We start from the raw sequence: 5,787 nt of genomic DNA, 5'->3' as shown, positions 1-5,787 counted from the left end.
GTTTTGGGAAGACAGATGAGCGTGAATTTCCGAAGAAAAAATTAATCGATTCGAGCTTCGAGAAAATGCCGTTCATTTATTGTATTTACTATGCCGTGAGATCTTTATCCGGCGTAATTATGTAAATGAGGCATAAGTGAGGCAGTAGGTGACTTAATGATGTGTCGGGGAGGGGGGGGGGATTGTTTATTAATTAGGGACACATAATCTGATCGTTTCAAGCTAAGCCGACGAAACGGCCCGCGGGTCGAGGCCGGATCTTGTGTCGTCGGCCTATTTCTTTGTTCGGTTTTATGCTCCTTTTCTTTCCGTCCCTTTCTCTTTTTTTTCTCTTCTCTTTCTCTTAATTCTCACTTTCTTTTTTTGTGTGTGTTTTCTCTTTGGTCTTTTCTTTTCTTGTTCTTTTCTCTTCTTCTCTCCTCTCTTCACATTTCTTTTCTTTTCTTCTCCTCTTCTCTTTCCTTTTTTCTCTTTTCTCTTTTTTTTTCCATCTCTCTACCACTTGCCTTTCCCATTCCCTTTCTCTCTTTCCTATCCCTCTCCCTCTCCTTTTCCGTTTCCCTTTCCTTTCGCTCCTCCCTCTTCCTTTTTCCCCCTCCCCCTCTCCCTTTCTCTTTCTCTCTTCCTCCGCCTTCTCCATTTTCCCTCCCTCTCCTTTCTCTCCCAATTCTCCAACATCCCTTCCTCTACCTATATACCCTTCGCTCTCTCTCTCTCATTCTCTTTCTCTTTCTCTTCCTTTTTCCTTTCTCCCTCCCTCTTCCTCCCTCCCTCCCTCCCTCCCTCCCTCCCTCTCTGCTTCCCTCGCGACCTCTGCGTGGTCATATATGCGCCCACAACAATGCCCTCTAGCGGCTACACTGGGAAGTAATTAGTCCGCCATCATACATCAGGATTTGTCACTTACATGCCACTTTTACAGGCTTCATCCCAATTGATATGAGAGAGAAAGAGAGAGAGAGAGAGAGAGAAGAAAGGGAGGAGAAGAAAGTTCATTTTTCTCACTTCGTTTTACTAAGAATCTCCAACTTAATTTGGCTCTTTTTTTAATGAAGAATCTCATATTCATCTCAGGTCTCATTAAAAAAAAAAAAAAAAGTGATGTACATTCCATAATATAGTTTACCCCTTCTTGATACCAAACAAAAAAAAAAGTTTTCTACATATTTTCGTTAAAAAGAGAAAGGACAATCAGTCCAGAAATTCATTTTGTAAATATGCTGTCTGCCTTTGCTTCGATTGTCTCCCAAGTGATAAGTGGTTTTCCGAAACCGATAGATGACGTGAGTGAGTGAATGAATGAATGAGTGAGTGAGTGAATGAATGAGTGAGTGAGTGAATGAATGAGTGAGTGAATGAATGAGTGAGTGAGTGAATGAGTGAGTGAGTGAATGTTCCCGCCGTTTTGCATTCGCTGCTACTTTCCTGGATGTGTATTTGGTGATTCACCATGCAACGATGCAATATGTGGATTGCAGATATTGAATTGTTGATCGTGAAAAAGGATTTGTGGGTGTTAATTGTGCTAAATCTAAAGGTTGGGCTGGTTATTTGGTGTTGAGAGTCAAAAGGGAGGATGAAAGTAAAAATTAATAGAGGGAGAGAAGAGAAGGGGAAAAAGAGAGAGAGAGAGATAGAGAGAAAGATAAAGAGGTAAGTAATAATTAGACAAACAGACAAACCTGGTAGGTAGACAGATATAGCTGTAAATAATTGGACAGATCATACATCATATGAAAAGGGATTCAATCTTTGCAGTGGATTTATATTTGCAATTCATTATCGTTAAAATGTGTTATGTGGATATTCAAATCAGAAAAAAATATATATGTAAAGGTGTCAGTATTTTTCTTTTGTTATGGAAATATTTAACACGTATTGTTGATGACTAACTGTTTCCTATTTATCGAAAGCGTTATCTTATAAAAGCTTCAACGTCTGTTATTAGACAATTAATCACCGGTCTCTATCTTAATCTCTCTCTTTCTCTTGCATTTTAATTCTCTCTCTCTCTCTCTCTCTCTCTCTCTCTCTCTCTCCTCTCTCTCCTCTCTCCTCTCTCTCTCTCTCTCTCTCTCTCTCTCTCTCTCTCTCTCTCTCTCTTTCATCCTGCTTCCCTCTCCCTCTCTTCCTCTCCCTCCGCCATCCCCTCCCTTTCTCTCTCTCTCGCACTTACCTCATAGCCTCACCACATAATAGTTTCTGCCAATTTTCTTTTTCCATAACCAATAATATAAACGAGCATATACTCGCTTTTATATTTTCTTAACGTTTTCGAGTTTGTTGTTACGATAGAGAATTCAGCGGAGATGAGCACACTGCAACTCTTTATAACTTCCTTTGAACGCTGAACCTTGAACCCGCATGGCCGGTTCATGGCTCGGCGCTGAAACCCCCGTTTTTAGATGAAAATATAAAGAGACATGCGCACATGTGTACAACTCGCGGGTGCACACACACACACGTACACATACGCACTCACAGACGCTTGCAAACACGCATACACGTAGACTTACTACACAATAACGCTCGCACGCACACACACACTCACCACACACACACACACACACACACACACACACACACACACACACACAACACACACACACACACACACACACACACACACACACAGTGCAAGAGGTGCTATGGCAGTTAAACCAAACAATTGAACTTGAACTGTATTTATGGGAGAGCCAACGTGCATTTGTTGTTATGTTTTTTTGATTGTTCATTTTATTGTTTCGTGAATCATTGCTGTCACTTGTTGATGTCTTCTAATCACAATCCCACGAGCGACACAAATAAATATCTTTCTAAGGAAAAAAAGCGATATTTGTGGGGAGGAGGGGGGGGGGGTGACAAACAGTGTCTTTGGGACAGATGAAGGAAATTACTTTGGTCCGTTTTCGATTTTTTTTCTTTTATTTGTATTTTCGGGTCAATGAGGGATTCATTTGGCGGGGTTTACTAAGGGTTACAACTTTCTTGATAAAGCGTTTGATGTTCTTAGGTCTTTGGTAGAGGATATATTCATATTTGTGTTTCTCTCTCTCTCTCTCTCTCTCTCCTCTCTCTCTCTCTCTCTCTCTCTCTCTCTCTCTCTCTCTCTCTCCTTCTCTCTCTCTCTCCTCACTCTCTCTCCTACTTTCCTCTCTCTCTCTCTCTCTCTCTCTCTCTCTCTCTCTCTCTCTCTCTCTCTTTCTCTCTCTCTCCTTCTCTCTCCCCTCCTTTCTCTCTCTCCCCTTTTCTCTCTCTCTCTCTCTCTCTCTCTCTCTCTCTCTCTCTCTCTTTCTCTCTCTCTCTCTAGTTATCTATTTAATCTTGATTCATATTTTCGAAAGGTCGATAACGCGATTCTGTATTACGTGTTTGTCTTGCTTGCTATTCAGGAGGTGAAGTAAAAAAATAGATAAGTACATAGATAAATGAATGGATAAGTAGATAAATTAACTAGTTAATAAAGCAAACAAACAAATAAACATAAAATAAACAAATGAATAAATACATAAAAACAAACATAAATGAAGAAATGCATAAAATACATAAAATCCTCATAACTTTAACGAGGCAGACGCAGGCCAGGCGGGTTGTTCTTTTACATCCATCTCTATCGCGAAAATCATCCGCTGTTTTACCTCTAAACTCCCCGCCAAAAATTGTACAGGTAAAGAGCGCCATTATTACGTATTTTGAGGTTACGCGCCAAGTGTTGGAAATGACGAACAACGCCCCTTTTTCGTGGGTGTAGTAGATGTCTCCTTTTAAAACGCGCGGGAGATTGCTGGTAGCGTGTTAGGGGGTTACGGGCGTAGAAAATTATCTCAGGTTTGCGGTGAGGAGATTTAGAGGGAAATAAATGCGCTGTTTAGGCGGAAATTCGGCATGGAGAGATTTGTGGCGTTTAGAATATCTTTAGGTGGGGAGAATATGGTTATTGTAGGAAGGAAATGGAGAATTGAAAGATAGTATGGGGTTTGAATTGAAATGAAAACTATCTTGAGGAAGATTTAATGTCGGTAATGATTTTATGATTATTTTGATGAAAATTAGATAAGTAGATGAAAAGAAAAACGAAGTTCAAGTGTATGTATAATCCCCATATACTATATAGTTCATAATAATGGCACTAAAGCATTAATTTACAGCAACTATCCCTGTGTGTGTGTGTTTGTGTGCGTGCGCGCGCACGCATGTGTGTATATATGTGCACGTGTATATGTCAGTGCATGTGTGTGTGTGTGTGTGTATGTGTGTGTGTGTGTGTGTGTGTGTGTGTGTGTGTGTGTGTGTGTGTGTGTGTGTGTGTCTACACGTTTGCGTGTGTGTACGCGCATACCTGCAAGCACCGCCACGCGCGCAAGAACGTGGGAAGGCAGAGCATCCGATCACCAGGACGGAAAAAGCGGCCTCAGGTTCCGTCGCGTAACAACATAACGTAAACACACATCACACGTTTCGTACCTGAGCGTCGGCTGTAATCAGGTGGAGATCGTGCAGGCAGCGAGGTGGGAATTTCGGGATATGTTTCCTTGTCTGTCTCCCACATAGAGCTTCTGCGGAGGAGGAGCAGGAAGGGAGGGAGGAGCGGGGAGGGAGGGGGAGCGGGGAGAGAGGGAGGGGGAAGGTGGAAAGGAAGGGGTGGAGGGAGGGAGGGAGAAGCTGGGAACGGAGGGCAGGGAGGGAGGGAGAAAGGGGGAAGCAAGGAAGGTAAGGGGAGGGAGGGGGAAGGGAGGGGAGAGGAAGGGAGGGAGGGAAAGCGGGTAGGGGAGGGGAGGGAGAGCGTTGCCAGGGTGATATTCAACTCAAATGGAAGCCTCACTTTATTGTGCTTTATTGACGTGAACCATGACTGTGTTCCTGATTTTTTTATGAGACAGTTCATTTTGTTACGCTGTTATAGATTGTAATAACCCGTTTTCTTTTTCTTTCCAAACAGATTAGAGTTGTAAATACACCCATGTTTGGATTGTATTTCATTAAATTAATCATGTATATTCCCCCCACCCACCCCACCCTCACCCCCCGCTACGTGGTTTCCGAGAACTCGTTTCAAAGAATGACAGAATCACAGGTTTCACTTCTGTTCCTTCCAGGGATAGTTCATCGTCATGGCAGATGGCGTTACGTGTACAAAGAATAGATAATAATAAGAGTGACTAGGAATAGTAGATCTGAATTGCAGGATTATTGGCTTGAGAAGAAGATGTGAGATGACATTCTCTCCTGTTATGCGCCCGTGGCATGTTATTGACATGATGTTCTGGTGCACTTAGGAATGTGATCAAGACGATTGAATACAGTCGGTGTTTTGATTTAATGGTGATTCTGATGCAATTGATGTTTTATTCATGGCTGAGTAGCAATAAAGTAGGTATTTTAATATAGGTGTGATATTGATCCAGTGGATATATCAATGAAGACGTGATGGCATTACAATAAACATCTGGATTTAGATTGAGTGTTGTAATAACCGTTATTTTCGTCTGGGTATTAGGGCAATGAACATAATTATCTTCCCGTTCATTTTTGTTTTCCCGATCTTCGTTATTCACTACAAAATACTACAAATTATCTGCTGCTTGATCTGAAGATTGGGAAAGGGATTAGGGATATTATTTCGAGAATTATTATGGTCATAAGTCTTTTGATTTATGTACGAAAATGCGTTTATGTTTATGGGGTCGCGTTTTGAGGCTTTTTTTTCTTTTCTCTTTTCTTCTTCTTCTTCTGATGGTCTCTTCATTTTTTTTTTCTTTTTTTTCTTATCACCTTTTTTCTCTTCGC

This window comes from Penaeus monodon, chromosome 4, assembly GCF_015228065.2.
Source record: "Penaeus monodon isolate SGIC_2016 chromosome 4, NSTDA_Pmon_1, whole genome shotgun sequence".
Taxonomy (NCBI): domain Eukaryota; kingdom Metazoa; phylum Arthropoda; class Malacostraca; order Decapoda; family Penaeidae; genus Penaeus; species Penaeus monodon.
The sequence above is the reverse complement of the archived record's forward strand: the minus strand, read 5'-3'. Positions refer to the sequence as shown.